This window comes from Pipistrellus hanaki (assembly GCF_964339955.1).
Source record: "Pipistrellus hanaki genome assembly, chromosome: 12".
Lineage (NCBI taxonomy): Eukaryota > Metazoa > Chordata > Mammalia > Chiroptera > Vespertilionidae > Pipistrellus > Pipistrellus hanaki.
The window spans coordinates 40877932-40899866 of NC_140514.1; the positions used below are offsets into that span (position 1 = coordinate 40877932).

Here is a 21935-nt window from a genome sequence, read left to right on the forward strand (position 1 = left end):
AAAAAGTGGGAGCCAGGATTCAAACCTAGGCCACAGGGCCTGTGCTCGTACCCATCACTCTAATGGAATTGGTCTAAGATTATGTTTTAAACAATTACTCACTTTCAGAACCATGGCGTTGGGATACCTGCAGAAAGAGTCACCATGTGCAGGAGTATAGGGTGATGGGGTAGCCCACTGGGCTGTGAGTGATTCAGATGATGACCACTGGTGGTGGCACAGGGGCCATTCTGAACAGTATGGGCAAGGAGGAGCTGACAGGGGGAAATCACAGTGACTTCTCACAGAGGCGGCACCAGCAACGCACCAGCACTGACCTGTGTGGATCAATTACATGCTTTGAAATATGTTTTACTATTTTACACAACCTAATTATATTTGTGCAAATATATATCATCAGTCCCCTTCCAAATCCACAAATGAAAAACCAAACTAAAGGGAAATCTTTAGGATGTGTGGAGGCTAGATAAGTCTCTTGCCAACTGCTGTGCTGTTTGGAATGAACCTATTTAAACGTCAGTGATTCCAGTAATCGGAAATACACTCAACCCTGTCCTGAAATCCTCCCTCCAGTCACGGGGCCAACACCTACAGTCCCCCCTTTCACCTGCAGGTGGCAGCACGGGCACCACCTGGGCATGGCGGGCTGAGTCCCAGGGTGAGCAGCCACTTGGAGACAGAAGATGATAAACCGAGTTAGAGACGGAAGTGAGATCCCGTGAACTTCGACTTCGGATAAAACACGTCGTTCACGGAATCCCCTCCAGTCGATCTGAACTTGAGCCTCCCCGTGAGCAGGCCTCGTGGGCCCCGGAGAGCTGCAGCTCGGGCGGCCCCGGGTGGAGCGGGCGCGCATCCTCTCCCGCCGGGGCTGCGGCGGGCAGGGACCTGATCGATATATCGCGTGCTTGTCGGCCACTCGCGCCCATCCTGCAGCGCCAGGCTGGTCCTTCGCGTTTCATAAGCCCTTACATAACGGCAGTCACTGCCCCCGAGGGCCGCGCAGGGTCAGCTGCCCTCCCACGTGCCCTCCCTCCTGGGGGCGAGGCGAGACCTGCAGCTCTGCACGTCCCTCCGAGGGGTGGGCTCAGCCGCGCCGACAGCCCGCGGAGCGCAGGCTCCTGCAGAAGCAGCGGAATCCAGCATATCTCTGGACAGGAGGCTTTCTCCTTTAGACCAGGCAGGGTGGTGGTGATCTGTCCCCACTTTTCCATCCTGAACCTGACCTCCATCCTTCTTCTATGCCTTCTCTCCTCCCCTCAGAGGAATGCTAATTGCATTCAAACCAAAGATGAGAGGGAAACGTGGCTTTCCTCAGGGGGACTTAACGTTTGTAAGAAGAGAACTGGCTACAACTGCGTGATAGAGCATGGTGTTGTGTCAGGCACGTGGACAGGCTCGTGGGGGCAGTTTCTTTCTGGGATTCCTTAAATTACATCTCTTAAGTCACAATGGGCTCATGCCTTCCTTAAGCCACCTGTGGCTGAGAGGGAAGTCCCGCCTCCTTCTCTTAGGGTTTGGCATATAGATGTGACCATATTAATCAGAACAGCAACTTAGAATCTCAAAATGGAAAAGTAATAAAACCCAGAAGCTTCTTTAATCAAAGCAAATTCTCTAGGAGTCGCAGGTGCTCTCTTATTCAACCACAGGTTTGGGAGACACCCATTACACCCATGAGCCTCCCTTCGGCAGGTAAATGTTAAGCCCTGGTGTTTATAATTGTGATAATGATACATGTGAGCAGTGTCACGGGCGTCCATTGTCATCCACTAGTATCCCAGCACAAAGCATCATTAACTTAGTGGGAGGCATGCTCTTAGTAGTTTATCTGTCCCTGTCCCACCCAGCATATATAATTATCCTGCTGTAAAATGACCCCTCCCTCTACTTTCCCTACCTAAACGTGTCTGCCTTTCAGTGAGCTCAGCCCTCCAGTGAAGATTTCTGCCTCTGCCCCTTCCCTCCTCCCCCTCTACTCCCTCCTGACTCCTCCCTAGATTGACCACCCAGGAAACTGTCTGGATTACATTGTGAGCTTTAATGATAGTTAATTAAACACATTGTTAAATATTGCCCTGACTCATTCTCAGTTTTCTTTCTAAGAGTATAATCTTCTGAGCTGGGCTGTAAGCATCAAGAGGGCAAGGACCACAGTCATTAATGCTAGGCTTAATAAGATTTATTAATAAGATTAATAGGATGCTTAATAAATATTTGTGCAATAGATAGGCATCAAGATGGATTATTTTTATTGTTGTTGAGAAACAGGAAATGTCATCCACTTAATTTTTGGATTAACGTTTCCCAATTGTCAGCTCTGTGACAGACCCTACGCTGGGTTGTGTAGAAGATATTAAATATAAGGAAGGCCCACCCTAGTTTACAGGGAGACAAAGCTGGCACAGCTCACCAGAAGGCAGTGTAAGTGCCTCAGCAGTGTTGGAAGCAAAGAGCCCAGAGGGGCATGGAGAGCGCTCTTGTTGCTGGTGGTAGAGGAAAAGTTTACAGAAATAGCAGGGCCATTGAGTTGGGGGTGGGGTGGGTGGGGAAGGACTTCAAAAGGTGAAGGTGATGAGTGAAAGCAGCAGGCAGAGGAAATAGTACGAGCAAAAGTAGGGGATGTGAAATAAATCCTAAAACTTGTATGGGGGAACTAAGCAATTTAGTTTGACTGCAGTGATGTAATAAAAGTAATAGTATCTGACACTTACTAAGAACCTACTATGCCTGGTATTAGGTTTTATGTATTTTATCTCATTTTATCCTCCCAACAACAAATGAGGTCGGTGCTTCCATTTTACTGATGGAGGAGAAAGGCTCAGATAATTTACCCAAAGCCATGGCACTACTAAGTGGGATCTGACTCTGGAGCCATGCTCTTCCTCCTCCATGTTGTATGAAAAAGGAAGTGAGAAATGAGGTTGGAGAGGGTTTGGCAGGTCATATTATATTGGGCCTTAAATATCAGAACTCAATTTGGTGAGTGCTGGTGAACAGCTGAACATTACTGAACAGGTAAGCCCCCCATTTAAAGTCAACCTTTAGGCCGGGACCGGTTTGGCTCAATGGATAGAGCGTCGGCTTGGGGACTGAAGGGTCCCGGGTTCGATTCCGGTCAAGGGCATGTACCTTGGTTGCGGGCATATCCCCAGTAGGGGGTGTGCAAGAGGCAGCTGATCGATGACTCTCTCTCATTGATGTTTCTAACTCTCTATCTCTCTCCCTTCCTCTCTGTATAAAATCAATAAAATATATTTTAAAAAAAAATAAAGTCAACCTTTAGGAGGGTGAATATGGTGGTTGGAGGTAAGAGGAATTGGAGGGAACAGGAAGAGAGAAGGAAAGACCAAGTAAAATAAAAATGCAAGTGGGGAATGAAAATGTAAATGTAAGTGGAGCAGTGAGAATGGAATATGAGACATTGTTGTGGGAGACATTTCAGGAGTAGATTCTACAGAGCTTGGTGACTTGGTGAAGGGGAGGTTGAAGGAGAGAGTGGACAGTGATTCTAAGGCATCAGCCGAACCCCGAGGAGATGGCAGTGACATGTATGGGTACAGAGGGTCATGCAGAGTTAAAGATGGACGCCCTTTGCTTGCTCAGTAGTGTTGGTGGGACTACCCTGGACTATATTATGGTGGTCATGTACAATAGACAGGGGAGTTGGTGGTCTAGAACACTGGAATAAAGTTAGGGTTGAGGTTATAGATTTGGGGATCCTTCACAGTGAAGCCAACCTCACCCAGAGAAAGAGATGAAAGACAGGGGAAGAGGAGGCTAAGAGGGGGCCTAGATAGAACCGTGGGGAGGAACTGAAGACAGAACTATTACTCAATTGTGAAGAAGAAGAAGATGCAGAAGATATCACAGAAGCCAATGGAGGAATTTTTCAAAGCAGAAGAATGGTCAATGACATAAAGTAATGTGGAAAGTCAAAGAGGAAGAGGACTGAATTGCTTTGACAACTAAGGAGTCATTGGATCTAACACTAGACTCTAGTGTTAGATCCAATGACTCCTTAGTTAGAGGATGAGATAAATCCATTATGGTATATGTATATGGTGGAATATTCTGCAGGCATCAAAAACTAAGTCTTCTAAGAATATTTAAAGATTCAGCAAAGTGCTTATAATACAACATTAAACAATAAATAAGTACTACATAGAACAAGAGCAAGAGATAGGATACAAAAAATGATCCAAATTTATTTAGTCTGCAACTTTATTATTAGGAGGAATTTGTAACCAGATAATTAAAGAAGAGATCCCCTCTTCCCCCTCCCCTCCAAGGTTTCTAAATATTCTTTACAGAAGAAAGTGAGTGAAATGGTAAGGAAATGACAAAATATACACCTACACTCAGATTATTACATAACGTGCATAGTATTTTTGTCAATATAAATGTGACATTTATAGTTAAAAAGTTTTGAACTTGGATGTTAATATTCTCTTTAAAGGACTAAATTGTAATTTCAAATACAGCTGAAGTTCATTTGTTTCACAAATTTATTTCCAGATTACATAGTATTTACATATTATAAAATAAATTTAACACAGTTTCCATATTATTGGTAGAGGTCTTCTATTAAAATAAAACAACCAAGAAATAAGAACAACAAAATTTCTTAATTATATCTTTTCTAGGTGTTTATGCAAACATGGAGTTTTTAATTATATCCTGAAAAATGAAAACATTATGAAATAGCATTCGAATACAGCACTTGGAGTATGGTACCCATGCCTGAAGAGTTCACTTCACGGGAAAATGAAAAGGACATTCTCAGATGAAAGTGAAAGACATGGGATGAAATTGATTTGCGGGGCCTAGAAAATTCTTTGGAAGGGTTGGGAGTGAAGCAACAGGAGGCCAACTCCAGAAGGATAGCCCAAATGTGGGTGGGGAATGGGGATCCTTAGTAGGCCCTGTGGCACAGTTGTGAAACTTTCTCTAGCAAAACTTGGCCATCTCAGAGTGAGCAGATGGCACATGGCCTATAGAGAGGACTGGTGTTGGGAGCATTGGCAGGTAAAAGCACCAAGGTGGCCAAGGATGTTAGTAAGGGCAACACCGAATTACTGGAAGCCAAGAGTCCTGTGGGAGACTTGCTGTCCCTGGTCCCATGGGGTTACATCAATCATCATGCCACTGGCCTCGATATAGAGCGTTCTTGGAAATTCTTTGTTTAGCCAAGGGGATAATTATTTCAGCAAAGCCTAAGTCATAAAACGTCAGGGCAGGGTTCACCTTCTTTGTAGGTTGTTCCACCTGTTGCAGCTCTCTTCTCTCTGGGTGAGCTACTGGCAGAAGGTTCCAGGCTCCACAGAGATGAGTATCTTTCTCCTCTGGCCTTACCCAGAGCTTGAGATTTTTGGCACTGGTTACTTCCTCAGGTAGGGAGAACAGACATTTATACCCAACCATCTTCAATCACTAGAGCAGGTTATTTGATTTCTCAGGTGGGTTCTGGGAACAAACTGACCAATGACCCAGAAAAGCCACCCTCACTCACTCCTCAAGTAGAAGAGCATCCAGTGCATCAGGTTGGAAACACCTACCTCATTCTGCAATCACTGCTTCCAGTCCTCTCAGGAAGGTAGCTCTGGGGAATCATTCCTCATGAGAATTGAAGAAGAGGTAACTTGAATCCCGGAATGGGTTTCCAAAAATATGGTGTATTAGTTTGCTATGGTTGCCATATTAAAATACCACAGACTGGGTGGCATAAACAATAGTTTATTATCTCACAGTTCTGGAGGCCAGAAGCCCAAGATCAAGGTGTCAGCAGGGTGGGTTCTTTCTGAGGGTTGTGAGGGAGGACCTGTTCCAGGTGTCTCTCCTTGGTTTGCAGGTGGCCATTCTCCCCCTATTTTTCTTCAGGTCATCTTTCCTCCATGTGTGTCCATGACAGTGTCTAAATCCCCCCCCCCCCTTTTTTTTTATAAGGAGAGTAGTCATATTGGATTAGGGATCATCCTAACAAGTTAAGATGTAAGTTAATTAGTTACATCTGCAATGACCCTAATTCCAGATTAGGTAATATTCTGAGGTACTGGGGGTTAGGTCTTGAACATATGCATGTGGTTGGGGTGGGGATACAGTTCAAACCATAACACATGAATTGACAATGCCCCCTCCTCCCAGTCACTTCCCTCCTGTAGACCCTGGTGACACTCTTTGCCTTGGGTAGTGAAATTGCTTCCCTTTCGCCGAAACCGGTTTGGCTCAATGGATAGGGCATCGGCTTGGGGACTGAAAGGTCCCGGGTTCGATTCCGGTCAAGGGCATGTACCTTGGTTGCGGGCATATCCCCAGTAGGGGGTGTGCAAGAGGCAGCTGATCGATGACTCTCTCTCATCGATGTTTCTATGTTTCTAACTCTCTATCTCTCTCCCTTCCTCTCTGTAAAAATCAATAAAATATATATATTTAAAAAAAAAGAAAAAAAGAAATTGCTTCCCTTTCATCTTTGTCTCCTGTCCCTCAATCTCCAGTCCACCTTGCATATGGCTGTCAAATTCATCTTTCTAAAATTCCCACTTTAATCATGATTTCTATTATAAGCCACCCATAGTTCATTGCCTAAAGAAGCGATTCCAAAGCTTTCCAGTTTGTCAGAGTCATGTGGTAAGTTTATATGTTTGTTTATTTTTTAAATTGATTTCAAAGAGAAAGAGAGAGGGAGAGAGAGATAGAAACATCAATAATGGGAGAGAATCATTGATTGACTGTCTCCAGCACACCCCACACTGGGAATCAAGCCGAAACCTGGGCATATGTCCTGACAGGAAATCAAACTGTGACCTCCTGGTTCATAGGTCGACATTCAACCACTGAACTGTGCTGGCCAGGCCATGTGGTAAATTTAAAAAAATATAGGTTCTTGGGCTCAAAACTCTGACATTCAGATTTTTAAAGGTTGGTATTTTTTAAAGCTCTCCAGTTGATTTTTATCACCAGATCCACTGATTTAGAGAAGAGACTCAAATTCTCCACAATCTGACCCAAGTTTGCTCTCCAACTTCATCATACTCTAGAATCCTCTGTCTATTTACCAGGACCCAAAAGTACTATAACAATGCTGCCTCAGTGTATCTTCAAGCAGGTCCACTGGAGGAGGTGCTCCCTCTCCCTCCTCCTCCAGGTTGCTTTAACTCTTCTGAAGTCCCACCTTTTCTTCCAGGTCTCGCTACCACCCTGTCACACTGTCACCTCCCCTTTCTTGACCTCCTGTATCTCTCTGCCTGTGTTACTCACTAGGCAGTGAAGGTTCAGAGGTCACAGAAGACCAGGGCTCAGAGGGCCCTCGAGACCACACGTGAGAGAGCCAGGAAATGGTTCAGGAAGACTGAATAAAATCCTTGGACCCCGTGCACCCAGGAGATTGATTGTCCACTCTGGCAGGGGACTGGAGAAGATGTATTCTCTGTAGAGACTGAGCTGAAGAAGCTTTGGAGTTGATGGGCACAGCAGAGGACAGAGTACCATATTGAAAAGAGTGTGATTAAGTGAGCGTCTGCATACTGAGCAGACTCTCCTCCCCAATACACTACCATCACAAATACACACAAAACTAAATCACTTCTATCTGGAGGAAGTCACCCATTGAAGAGACAGAAAGGAAGTGGCTAGTTTTCAACATGCTCCTCCCATGTACGTTGAACTATCAACCAGCCTTTCGATCTCTCATTTATACATAAGTAGTCATGATCAAAACAAACAAACAAACAAACAAATGAAAAACACAGGAAACAAGGAAAGCCCTAAAATTCAGAGATGAGCATACAAAAAAAAAAATAAAAAAAATTGGCAATTTGAAAATTAGAAGACAGTGGAGCAATACCTTCACAATTCAGAGGAAAATAGTTTTCAACTTAGATTTTCTTTTTTTTTTATTAAAAAATTAAAAAATATATATATTTTATTGATTTTTTACAGAGAGGAAGAGAGAGGGACAGAGAGTTAGAAACATCAATGAGAGAGAATCATGGGTCAGCTGCCTCCTGCACACCCCTTATTGGGGATGTGCCTGCAACCAAGGTATATGCCCTTGACCAGAATCGAACCTGGGACCTTTCAGTTCGTAGGCTGGCCCTCTATCCAATGAGCCAAACCGGTTTTGGCCAACTTAGATTTTCTTACACAGATAAACCATCCATCAAATCTGAGAGTAGGTGACTTCAGATATTTGAAATGCTTATCTCCCCTGCATACTTTCTCAGGAAGATAATGTAGGATGTGAGTTTTGAAAATGATTAAACCAAGAAAGAGGAAGTGTGGGATTCAGGAAATAGAGGATTCAACATAAGAGAGAAGACTTCCATGATGAATGGGAAGGGAAATTCCAGGACAACTTAAGCAACAGGCCTCCATAAGAAACAACAAACCTGGAGCAGGAAGGTACAAGGACTCTAGGAGAAAATAAAATAAAAGAACTGATGGATCATCTGAAACATCTACACTAATAAAAGAGTATCTACACTAATAAAAGAGTAAGATGCAAATTGACTGTACCTTCATGGCACCCACCAGCCAATCAGGAATGAGTATGCAAATTAACCTAACAAAGATGGCAGGTTAATTTGCATACACAGGCACCAAGTGGCCTGGGCGGGGCAGGATGCTTGTGTTGTCAGAAGGATGCAGGTGTTCTACACTGCCCCAGCTGCTCCAGGCCTCTGGGCAGCATGGGAACGCGGACAGAGCAAAGGCAGTGCCAGCAGCCATTCTTGCACCAATCTTTATGCATCAGACCTCTGGTTGACTATAAAACTCTGCAAACTGAATTTCTCCCTTGCCAGAAGGTTCCATGTTAGGCTCTGTCAATAGGAAAATTAGAAGAATATTATAGAGCTGGCAGAGTAAAGAATTTACCACTTCCTTTCTGCTTCCTTCTCTCTCAATGTTGTTCATTCATCATTTTTTCAATTATTCAACAAAGATTTGTTGAGTGACTATTGTGTGCCCAGCACTGTTCTAGGTGTTTAGGATTCATTAGTGACAATATCTCTGCTGCCACAGAGTACCTTCCAGTAGAGAAAGAGAGATAATAAATAATGTACATAACAAACAAACAAATTATGTAGTATTGAAGGGGATAAAACAAAGCAGAGTAAGAGTGATTGGGAATGCATAGGTGAGGAGTATTACAATTTGAAATAGGGTGGTCAGGATAGACTTCTTTGGGAAGAAGATACTTGAGCAAAGATTTGGCCCTAAAATGAGAGTAGGCATGGCATGTTCCAAGAACAGTGGAGAGACCAGTATGGCTAGACTGAAGGAAGGGAGGGTAAATGGAGTGAGAAAGCTGAAATAGTTTGCTTGGAGAGAAGGGAACTTGAGGTGAGGAAGGTTTGGGCAGAAACAGCTTTTCTTTGTCATCAGTCATATATGATCATTTCACTTTTCAAACCATAAAATAAAAATAAAAATTTAAAACGATGAATCACAAAATGCAATGTGGTGTCCTGAATTGAAAACTGGAACAGAAAAGGAACATGGAAAAGCTGGTGAAATCTGAATAAAGTCTAGTTAATCATAATGTACTAATACTGTTTCCTTAGTTTTTACAAATGGACCATGAAAAATAAGATGTTAACATTAGGGGATACTGGGTGAGAGAGATATAGAAATTCTCTGTATTATCTTTGCAACTTTTCTGTAAATATAAAATTATTCTAAATAAAATGTTTATTTATTTAAAACACACACACACACACACACACACACACACACACTTTTGAAACAAACTGAAAACTGAATCAGTAAGATGTTGCTCTTTCCCTTCAATCCAACCCTCTACTCTTTCTTGGTTGGGTTTGAGCAGTTGGTTATTTACCTGGTAAAAGGGTGTGATTTACCCACAGACCAAGGCTGATCAGAAGATAGAAGGGTAACGGCCAGTAGGGAAGACTTTGTGGATCACATCTATGGAGTATTCAGCTCATAGATGACGTTCAGAAGCTGAGAAGCAGCAACCAGGATAGCCCTAGCCAGTTTGGCTCAGTGGATAGAGCGTTGGTCTGTGGACTGAAGGGTCTGGGTTCAATTCTGGTTCATACCCAGATTGTGGGCTTGATACCCATAGGGGGCATGCACAAGGCAGCTAAGCAATGATTCTCTCTCATCATTGATGTTTCTTTTTTTTTTATTTAATTTTTTAAATTAAATTATTATCTGTGTACATATACCATTGCGCCCCCCCACACACACATACATGTCATCATTGATGTTTCTACCTCTCTCCCTGTCCCTTCTTCTCTGAAAAAAAAAAAAAAAAAAAAGAAGAAGAAGAAGAAGAAAAGAAACCAGGACAGAGGCATTTTGCAGAAAAAACATGAATGTGCAATTCCCTTAAGTTTTTAAGAAAGCAGAGTACTAAAAATATCTTTATAGGACTTCACTCCTTGCTTAATCTCTGTCTCTAGTGAGCTGTAAAGTTAAAAAAAAAAAAAGTGGCTTCAAAGTAGAGATAATTTTAGACCTTTGATTCAGTGGCTTTTCCCTTACTCTGAAGCTTCCTGAAATTTTTGGTGAGGGTGCCTGTTTAAGTGATTCTGTTATTGATGTTAAAATAGTGCCCAGGTCAATGCTTTCTTTTCTTTTTCTTTTTCTTTTTTTAAATGTCATCGCATGGTTCTTTTAATTTTTTTTTAAAAAGCTTTTTACTATAATGCACCAACCATTTTTACTTTTTTTATTTAAAATATATTTTATTGATTTTTTACAGAGAGGAAGAGAGAGGGACAGAGAGTTAGAAACATCGATGAGAGAGAATCATCGATCAGCTGCCTCCTGCACCCCCCCCACCGGGGATGTGCCTGCAACCAAGGTATATGCCCTTGACCGGAATTGAACCCGGGACCTCTCAGTCCGCAGGCTGTGCCAAACCGGTTTCGGCCCAGGTCAATGCTTTTCATGTGTACTTTCATGTTCTTTACTGTGGAAGTTAGTAAAAAGTTGTTGTTTTTATTTTTTTTAGACAATTATTTAATGTTAGAAAAACAGCCTAATTTTGGTGCCATGCTCTGAGATGGTCAGCCCCCTATTCTTCTCCCAGGGGAGCCTTTTCTAGAATTGAGGAAATCTTTTTTGGTTCATGCTTTTCCACATATTCTGCCTCCACCCATAATCTCTCTGGTGCTTACACTTTGAAAATATAAGTGTAAGCACCAGAGAGATTATAGGTGGAGGCAGAATATGTGGAAAACACTTGGGATGCAATGTACTCTGTTCTAGAGTCAAGTAAATGCCAATGTCTCCATCAGAATTTGTGACGAACTAACACACAGATAATCAGATCTGGCTTGAGATGACCTCGGTTGAAAATACAGGCTCAAAAGGGACATGCTGTTTTCGTCAATTCCCAGGTTGAGGATGGCGAGGCCAAAGGGGATTTCTCTTTCTGGGCACTAGGCCTGTAGCCCAAGTAAAGTTGCCACCCCAAGTAAAGCTGCCACCCATGTGAATCCAAGCAGGCAGGCCTTTCCTAAGTATGGATAGTAGTCACAAACTAATAGCCCCCACCCAGCCCATGTTCCCCCCTCACCACCACTAAAATAAAACTCGTCATTAAAGCCCAATAGCAATTAAAGCAATTTTTAATCTTCACTTTTTAAACATACAAGGCAACCTGAAATTTAGAGCAAGATTTAAAGAGAGACACATCTCGCCCTAGCCAGTTTGGATCAATGGTTGGAGCATTGGCTTGCAGACTGAAGTGTCCTGGGTTCCATTCTGGTCAACGGCACATGCCCGGGTTGCGGGCTCAATCCCCAGTGGGGGGTGCGCAGGAGGTAGCTGATCAATTATTCTCTCTCATCATTGATGTTTCTAGCTCTCTCTCCCTCTCCCTTCTCTCTGAAATCAATAAAAAAATAAAAATAGAAGACACATCTCTCATTATTCCCCTCACCAATCTGCTTCCATACCTGGGACTCTTTGTTTAATCTGTCCCCAGGTCTTTGTGTTTGAGAAAAATACTCCCCCTGCATCTTCTGTGGCTTCTTCATGTCCCAGTTGCAACTTTTGGAACCCTGATAAGTGCCGTCTAGCTTGCAACCTAAAGCTTTTGGGAGGCCCAGGCTTTCTCTGTGTGAGACAGATATCAGGCCTCATTATCCAACCACTCATTCCCCTTTGTTGCTCCGTGTAATAGAGAATGTAGCCTCCTGTTCCTGGTGACTTGACAGCACACCGAATGAGAGAGAGAGAGGCCATAGTAGGGTCCTTCCCCGGCCTCTTCTGTGGTCCTTTCCTGACCAGAGGAGTCACTGGTTTCCCTTTTCAAAGGTGCCGGTCCGTTTTGCCTGTCACAAGACAAGGAAGATAGCTCAATTATTTTAATTTAAGGTCAGAATGCAGATGTTCCTGTTCTCGAGAAAGTTCCAGACCACTTCTACCACAGCCACAATAATTTCTTGAAATTTAGGTTTACTTTTATCCAAGAAGCACATTGAAAATATTTACTTTTATCTAATAACTAGAGGCCCAGTGCACGAATTTCATGCACTGGTACAGTCTCTAGGCCTGGCCTGTGATTAGGATCATCCTCCCTGGCTGACCACAGCTGGCCCTGAAACCTGCCGCCACCCACCTCTGGTTCCCCTTTTGCCATAGGGTGGTCAGTGCCTGATGGCAGGGGGAAGGGACTGAGAGATCGGTTGTTACTGCCTGTTAACCAGCCCTGTGTGTGTGAGGCGACCAGTGGGGCCACATCCCCTGCCACCCACCCCCTGGTTCCTTGTTCATTATCAGGCTATTGGAGCCTGCTGGCTGGGGAAAGGAATTGAGAGGTGGTCAGTGAGCCTCGTAGTGACTGGTCCAGAGGTGGTTCTTTTTTTTTAAAAATATATTTTATTGATTTTGTACAGAGAGGAAGGGAGAGAGATAGTTAGAAACATCGATGAGAGAGAGTCATCGATCAGCTGCCTCTTGCACACCCCCCACTGGGGATATGCCCGCAACCAAGGTACATGCCCTTGACCGGAATCGAACCCGGGACCCTTCAGTCCCCAAGCCGACGCTCTATCTATTGAGCCAAACCGGTCCCGGCCAGAGGTGGTTCTGATTGGTCCACCTTTAGGGTCAGTTTGCATTTTAACCTTTTTATAATATAGGATTTTTACTTATGTAACTTTTACATTGTTTAAAAGTTAAATAATGCCAAAAGGCTCATAAGGAAAAACAGCTATCTCCTGTCTAATTTAATCTTTTTTCTTCTTCTTTAAATTGATTTCAGAGAGGAAGGGAGAGGGAGTGAGAGATAGAAACATCAATGATGAGAGAGAATCATTGATTGGCTGTTGGCTTGCACAGCTGGGGATCAACCCTCAACCTGGGAATGTGCCCTGACTGGGAATTGAACCGTGACCTCCTGGTTCATAGGTTGATGCTCAATCACAGAGCCACACCAGCTGGCTCTAATTAACTTTTAAGCTTTTTTTTTAAAGGTTTTTTTTTCTTTACTACATCTTTAATTTTTCTATGTGATATGCATATATTGTTGGTTTGAGTCATGGATTATAAACTTTAACTTTGGCTTTCTAATAGGTAGAATGGGAGATAGCTTTTTCGCTGTCTCCCACCTCCGCTTCCCATTTCTCTTTCTGCCAATATGGCTATATTGCAATTTTTGGTTAAATCTGATTTCATTATTATAATGATGTAAGTACCGTTTATTACAGAGCCAAGGATTGTATTATGCTTATGCTTCCTTTCTTGTAAGCTTTTTGATATTCCTAGGGTTAGTGCTTGTTTCCTCCCCCATTTGCCTAAATTTCTCAGTTCTGATGGATGGTTTCTTATCATGATTGTTCACAAAGTTACAAGTACCAGGTAACCTACCAGATAACTTTCCTGCTTTCAACATCTTGCTCCAAGTTGACTGTTCCTCTCTGGGCTATTACTCTGGGACTTCCTGCCATTATCTGAAAAATCCCATTGGACTCTCACTTGTGTTTGATCCTATTTCCTGAATCCCATGTCTTTCTCTTTTTTGATTTATTAATTCCCTTATATACATGGACTTATTCTCAAATAGCTTCCTGAGAAAGAATTCGTGGGAGAAAAGTCTTTTGAGACTTTCAAACCTGAAATTTTCTTTATTCTCACACTTGATTTATAATTTGGCTGAGAGTAGAATTTAATACTGAAAATATATATATATTTTTTTTACCTTAGAATTTTGAAAGTATTGTTTCATATTTTCCAACTTCCTGTATTACAACTGAGAATCAGCCATTCATATTCCTAGTTACAATACTTAGATGTAACTCTTTCTTTCTCTTTAGAAACTTCTACTCACCTTTGGTGTTCTGAAGTGTTATCACAATATGGATTGTATTCTTTGTGCTGGCACTTGACAGGCCTTTTAATCTGGAAACTCAAGCCTTTTAGTACTAAGATTTTTTTCTTAAATGATTTGTTTGATAAATTTCTTCCCTTTTCAAATTTTTGCTTTCTCTTTTTAGAACTGTGAACTGCCTGAATTGATCCTCTAATTTCCCAGCTCATTCTCTCCTATCATCTATCTCTTTGTTATTTTGTTCTGCCTTCTGGCAGACTCCCTTGAATTTACCTTCCACCCGTTCTATTGATTTTTTCCCCAACTTAAATATTTTTTCAACCATGGCTATTGCATATTTAATTTTCAGTGCTCTTATGGATTTCCTACATCCATTCCTCCTTCTATAGCATTCTCTTATTGCTATTATGTCTCCAAAGATTATAAACAAGTTTTTTTGTTTTTGTTTTTTGTTTTTCCTTCTTGATCTTTTCTCTAAGTTTCCTTTTCCTTTTATTTCTTCTGGTCTTTGGTTTTCACCTTGGGGGTCTTTTTCAAATGCCTGTGGATTCTTAGCTGTTCATGGATGTTTGAGTCCATCACTAAGAAGCTGACGGCTCTATGTGCTTGGGTGGGTTTGTTTCTGATGACCTTCACTGTAGGCCAGTGGTTCTCCATAGGGATAGATCTCAGATGCATTTTGGAAAGTTGTGAAGATATTTAGTTGTCACAGTTATTGAGGTGCTGTGACATAATATATATATATAGTCTTTGTCTGTGGCTCCTGGACAAAGAGTTTCCAAAACCCTTGTATTTTATGAGAAATAAAATTTATGAGTAATAGGGGTCCTGTTGATTAATTTTCTTGCATTAGGAGTATTTTCTGTTCTAATGAGTTTCTTTTTGGTGGGCTCCTGGGTAGCTTTAGGATGGGTCACTAGAAAGGTCAAACCATGATTAGAAGATTGGAACTTTTTCTAATTCCCCAACTCCTATCTTCTGGGGAGATTGGGTTAATAATCAATCATGACTACATGATGAAGCTTCCATAAACATACCTAAACTACAGTGCTTAGAACACTCCTAGGTTGGTGAACACATTTGGGTGTTGGGAGGGAGGCACACCCCAAATTCCATAGGGGTAGAAGCACCTGGGTTCCAGATTCTTCCAGACCTCACCCTATGTACCTCTTCATCTTGCTGTCCAACTGTATCCTTTATCATTTTAAAAATAATAAACTGGTAAACATAGGTAATGTTCCCCTGAATTTTGTGAACCATTACAACAAATTGTCAAACCTGAGAAGGGGATTATGGGAATCCTGATTTATAGGCAGTTGATCAGAAGTACAGGTGACAACCTGATTTATTGTGATTAGCCTCTGAAGTGGGGGGCAGTCTTGCAGGAGTAAGCCCTTAGCCTGTGGGATTTGTGCTAACTCTGAGGAGTGTCAACATTAAATTGTAGGCCAACCCATTAGTATCTGAAGAGTTGGAGAATTGGTTGGTGTGGGAAAACCCCCACATTACTGGTTCAGAAGTGTTGTGAGTGTAGAGGAACCACGTTCCCCTGTAGGGGCCTTCTAGTGTACTAGTATAGCATGTGAAGGCCAAGGATGCTAGTTGATGCAGGACAGGCCTACACAACAAAGATTGCCATATGTCTAGAGTCACCAGATTAACTACAGGACCCCAATTAAAATCAAATTTCAGATAAACAACAATTTTTTTTTTTTGCATCAGTATGTCTCAAATATTGCATTTTGATCTGGTGATTCCATGTTCTACTCCTCTTTCAATGTCTTCCTGGACAGTTATTTGGTGAAAAACCTGTTTTAATGTTTGATCCAGCATATCAATTTTGCCTTCTATATAAATGAAACCCTGGGTTCCTATGACTTTGATTAAATTAATTTTATATCCTAGCTCTAGAAATAAACCCCCCTCCCCCCCCTTAGCCATTCTCTCAGGTTATTGAGAAACACCTAGTCATTCTCTCAGGTAATACAGAAAACACGCAGCAAACAGTAGCCTGGACCTGACTAATGGTCACACGGTCTGGACCTCTGGCAGGCTAAAGATAATATCTTGACTTAAGTTATGTTTCAGCTTCAGAGCCCTGAGGTAGAATGACTCCCTGGCTTCGCCATCCCATAAGACAAGCTAGAGATACACCAGAAAAAAACTTCTTAAGACTGTCCTTAAGACCTGAAGAAATGACTTATTACCCTTATCTTATCTCTGGCCAATCAGTGCCTACCATGACCCCGTACTTCCTAACCCATGGTGTCTTGTGATTTTGTCCTACAGGGAGCTAGGGTTTTAGAGCATAACATTCCCCATCTCCATATTTGCCAATTCAATATTAAACTATACTTTTTCTTTCCATACTGAAAACTCTTGCTCACGCATTTCTCATTGCACACAGATAGGCAGACTCAGGAAAAAAACATTGGGGTTCTGGTAACATAAATACAAATAATTTTTTCACCTGGATTTAATATATCCTGAGATTTCTATAGATTTGCGTTTCTACGAATGCAGCTACCATTTAACTAAGGGAAACTAGACTTTGTTTTGTTAAGAATTTAATCAAGGGTTTTCACCATTTAGAAAGACATATTACTGACAACAGTCTTGCTTGTGATCAATGCACTGATAGTAGTCTACAATTGGAATTGTCTTACTCATGCTGATTCAAATATACTAATTTAGACCTTATTTTAAAATGGCAACTATACAAAATATAACAAGGAAAATATCAACAACATTCAGTTGACCATGATCTAACCTCTCTTAAGTTCAAACTTATTCATTGTAAGATGAAAGCATCTATTATGTTTGCCAGTGTTCTGCCCACACGCTTTCATAGTGAAACACATGCTATTGCATTATAATTATTTTCCCTTTATTTCCCCTTTGTAAGGGCATTATAATGTGTTTTTAAAAATTCTGTGTAGGTTTATTATTTAACTAGTAATTTCATTTCATATAGTAAAGGAATATTAAAGTATTTATTTTTAAAAGGAGGTGGTGTTACAGAATGGTCAAATCTCAGAATAATTACGCTTCATGAAAGAAGCCAGGCAAAAAGTGCACATACCTTTAATATTCTTTAAAAACAATATTTTTATTGAGTTCATAGAGAAAGGGAGAGGGAGAAATAAATAGAAACATCAACAATGAGAGAGGTTCATTGATTGGCTGCCTCCTGCACGCCCCACACTGGGGATCGAGCTCAAAACCGGACAAGTCTCCTGATCGGGGATTCAAACCTTGACCTCCTGGTTCATAGGTCAATGCTCAACCACTGAGTCACATGGGCTGTAAAGCTGTTTTTTAGAAAAAAGATGATGGGTCTGATAGAGTTGAGGCCACTGCTTCCAGCAATTGAGCAATGATGGGATTTTTGCGATAAGGTGCTTCCAAGTGTCAGTATCTGTAGGATGTTAGGTCTTTCTCCAAATGTGGTTCAAGTCTCAAGATCAAGATGCACCAATCTCCCTCCCGGAGCATGTGACCCAGCTGTCAGCATTCCTAGAAGTAAGCAGCTGAAGGGCAAGGGGGCTTCGCAGTCAGCGTGCCGGCTTTTACTTAATCCCTCGTGTTCAAGCCATCTCCTCACCCCACCTTTTAGGTGCCTCTCACTTTTATTAATATTTATAGGTCTCCTTCCTCTAACAGGGGTCTTCAAACTACGGCCCTCGGGCCACATGCAGCCCCCAGGGGAGTCTGATCCTGCCCGCCAGGTTTTTTGGGCAGTGAGCGCAGCCAAGGTGTTACAGTAGGAATTAGTAGTTCATATAGTCCGGCCCTCCAGCTCTCTGAGGGACCGTGATCTGGCCACCACTTTAAAAAGTTTGAGGACCCCTGTAGAATACATGCTTTATTTTTATTTTTTAAATATATTTTATTGATTTTTTACAGAGAGGAAAGGAGAGAGATAGAGAGTTAGAAATATCGATGAGAGAGAGTCATTGATCAGCTGCCTCCTGCACACCCCCCCACTGGGGATATGCCTGCAACCAAGGTATATGCCCTTGACTGGAATCGAACCCGGGACTTGTCAGTTCCAAGCTGACGCTCTATCCATTGAGCCAAACCGGTTTCGGCTAGAATACATGCTTTAAATGGACATGCTCAAGTAGAACAATTGTGAAAAAGAAAAAAAGACTTTCTGGCAATCATGTATTTAGATAACTTTTGGATGGCAGAATCAGTTGGTTACTAAGTGAGACCAGGACAGACATTTGGAGTTGGAGGATGACATTTTAACCCAGGGCTCTCCATTTTTTGTGAAGGCAGTGGCCCTTCTGCCATTTTAATAGTGGCAACCATTTGGTGAGCCAGGCACCACAAATAAGTTTCATTTCACGGATGAGGCTACCGAGAATCAAATAAGTGAGAAAACAAGCCAAAGACCCAGAGTAGACAGACAGACGGGCTCCAGAGCTGGAGATCCCACCTGAATCCAAACAAGAACTCTGCTGTGAGGATATTAAGTAGAACTTGGGGAGTAAGGGGAAACCCTTTCGGGGTCATTCTTGCTAAGGCTGTGTGAACACAGCAGGTCCCCGCTGGTCTCCCTGCCTGAGATGCTGAGGGGCAATATTTTCAATAGACCAGGGGTCCTCAAACTTTTTAAAGTGGGGGCCAGATCACGGTCCCTCAGAGAGCTGGAGGGCCGGACTATATGAACTACTAATTCCTACTGTAACACCTTGGCTGCGCTCATTGCCCAAAAAACCTGGTGGGCCGGATCAGACTCCTCTGCGGGCCGCATGTGGCCCGCGGGCCGTAGTTTGAAGACCCTTGCAATAGACCATCGTGTCTTCCACGTTGTGAGCTTGCTGTCAGGAGGTCCAGTTTCAAGTTTCTGCTCTGTTGCTATTGCACTGAGTGGTCACTAACCTGTGAAGGGGGAAAATTTGACTGGACAAGTCTAAAGTTCCACTCAATTTTGAAATGCTGGGAGTCCATATGTTTATCTTTCCCAGAGGTATTTGCGTTGGGGGATGAAAGGCCTTTTGCTGCTGTCTCAAAGACCCCCCACAATGCCCTGAGCTCAACAATCTTGAGCAGCTGTCTACCCAAGGCCAGCCCCCTCCCGTGTCAGGCCCTGGGAGCCGAGGGGTTAAGTAGCACACCCTGCCCAGCTCCAGGCAGAGGAGTTGTAAGGCTTAATCATGTCTCAGCTTTGCAGGCAGCCGTGACTCACTGCAGCGCGGTGCTTATGTAAGTGCCCAGGAACTGGCGGCATTACATACGTGCTGGCAGCCACAGACCTCTCCCATTTGCTCACTACTATTGTTTTTAATCTTTCATTTGGATACTGGCTTAGTTTGAGTTAATCTTTAGAATGGAAATGGAAGCATTATTAGAAAACAGGCTGAACAGGAATTGTCGACCAGTCAGAGAGAACCCAGCCCTTGGGAAAGCTGGGATCAGAATGTGAAGGACCCTGAGCCTTGAGCCTGCATCACCAAGCCCTGGCTTACTCCCTCTCTTTGCCTCTCCCCTCCTTCCTACCTGTGTGGTCCACCTCCTCTCTATAGATGCCCCCTCACCCCCCACACATAGCCCTACCCCTATCAGGAGCCTCAGGCAGAAAACGTGAGGCCCGGAGAAGCGACTTTCCCCCCCCGTCATGTAGTGACTAAATGTGTGTGCTCTGGGGGAGAGGGCACAGGAATAGGAGTGCTCGGATTCCTCAGCTGGGGCAATGACTTCAATACTCCTGTGGGGGAAGGATAGAAACCAGCTTCTCAGATTCCTCCGGTCAGATTGCACACTTCAACCTCAGCTGTTGTCCCAAAGGAAAGCTGTAGCCTGGATTTTAGCTTTCTGGCCAATCTCCATTGTCGAAGATTCATCCCACTTCCAGGTTTATGTCTCTTATGCCCCTTTCCCTGTCTGATGTTCACCTTCCCATCTGTGCTCCTACCCACGCATACAAACTACAAAACAAGCAAATATGAGCCTCCTCCCTCACTTAACCCATCACTCTTTCTCTGTCTTTCCTTTTGCAAATTTCTTGAATGGGTGAATTTTGTTCTTGCTGCTTCTGCTTCCTCATCTCCCATTTATGTCTTTTGACTCTGCAGAGCAATGAACTGTCTGTGCAGTCCCCTGTGACCTTCTCATTGCTCAATCCCACAGCCTTTTTTAGTCCTCATCCAATTTAACCTCTTGGCAACATGTGACATGCTGAGTAACTGCTCCCTCTTCTAACCCTGTCCCCTTGTCCGCTGTGGCCCATCACTTTACTAATCTGCCTACCTCTTAGAAATAATCACCTCCTCTCAGTCTCTCCTGTCATTTTCTCTCCCCTGGCCTGAATACCAACTATATGTATAAGTACACACAAGTATTTGTAAGTAGGCACATATTGATTTTTTTGTCTCCTTCCAAAAAGGTTAAGTAGCTGACAGAAATATGCACACTAGGATAGTAAAAAAAAAAAAAAAAAAAAAAAAAAAAAAAAAAAAAAAAAAAAAAAAAAAAAAAAAAAAAAAAAAAAGGAATAAGATGGAAATGGTCAGAAATTAAAAGTTAATTGTAGCCCGGCTGGTGTGGCTCAGTGGTTGAGCATTGACCTATGAACCAGGAGGTCACAGTTCAATTCCTGGTTAGTGCAGGCTTGATCCCCTGTAGGGGGCGTGCAGGAGGCAGTCAATCAATGATTCTCATCATTGATGTTCCTCTCTCTCCCTCTCCCTGCCTCTCTAAAATCAATACTATATATATGTATAACTTTTTTTTTTAAAGTTAGTTCTCATCACAAGAAAAAAATTTAAAAAACAGTAAATTGTAGGCATAATAAATAAAGAATGTAAAACTTTATCCAAAAATGAAACACACATACCATGGAATCATTACTCTACCCAACAAATCCGATCTTATGATTCTCCCACCAAAAACCCCGATGACACATCATTGCCCAACTCCTTAGCTTATTCTGCCTTAGCTTATTCTGTCACAGTGAGATCTCATTTTGCTCTTCCAGCTCATTTCCTGCCTCTGGGCATTGGTGCAAGCTAATCCCTCAGCTTAGAATCCACTATGCTGACTCCTCTTTCTCCTGTTGCCCATTCAACACACATCTACTCATTTTTAAAGACAGTTTCAACATCACCTTTGCTGTTGAAGCCTTCCCCAGCTCCTCCTGCAATAATTATCCCGCCATCAGTCTTGGTTTCTGCATGTGGACAATGGGAATAATAATGGAATCTGCTTTGTTGTGAGGATGAATGAGACCCATGCCAAATGCTTAACACAATGCCCGTTTGTGAACATTCACTAGATGTTGACAACTGGCTATTTCACCCTCTTTTAAATGGAGAGGACAATAGCTAGGAGGACTAAGCTATTTTCTGAAGTTAATTAGGATCCCAATGATGGAGCTTAGACTAAGCCTGGGATGTTCCTTTCTGAAAAATCCTTTCTATTCTGAATGTTGATCCCCTCATGTTTAAGCACTACTAGCTTGCATAACTTTATTGGTGCAAGTGTGAGTACATGTGCTGTTCAGCTCTAATCCTGCTGGTTTAATGGTGCTAGCGCTAAGATCTTGAGCAGGTTTCTCTCAGGTTCTCCATATTAATATGAGAGGCTTGGGGAGGTGGCTTTGAAGTTCCTCGCTTTAACAAAG

The 21935-nt window shown here is 42.6% G+C and overlaps 1 long non-coding RNA gene across 10 annotated transcripts in view; it reads left to right on the top strand.

Moving 5' to 3' along the window:
* LOC311631350 overlaps positions 1-21935 on the top strand; it is a 741950-nt gene that overhangs the window by 149792 nt on the left and 570223 nt on the right. For 7 of the 10 annotated variants that reach the window (XR_014796550.1, XR_014796551.1, XR_014796553.1 and 4 more), the window contains exon 2: positions 20731-20835. This is a non-coding gene — a long non-coding RNA (uncharacterized lncRNA). The remainder of the gene's footprint in view (positions 1-20730; positions 20836-21935) is intronic. The other 3 variants (XR_014796552.1, XR_014796555.1, XR_014796559.1) reach the window with 1 other exon arrangement.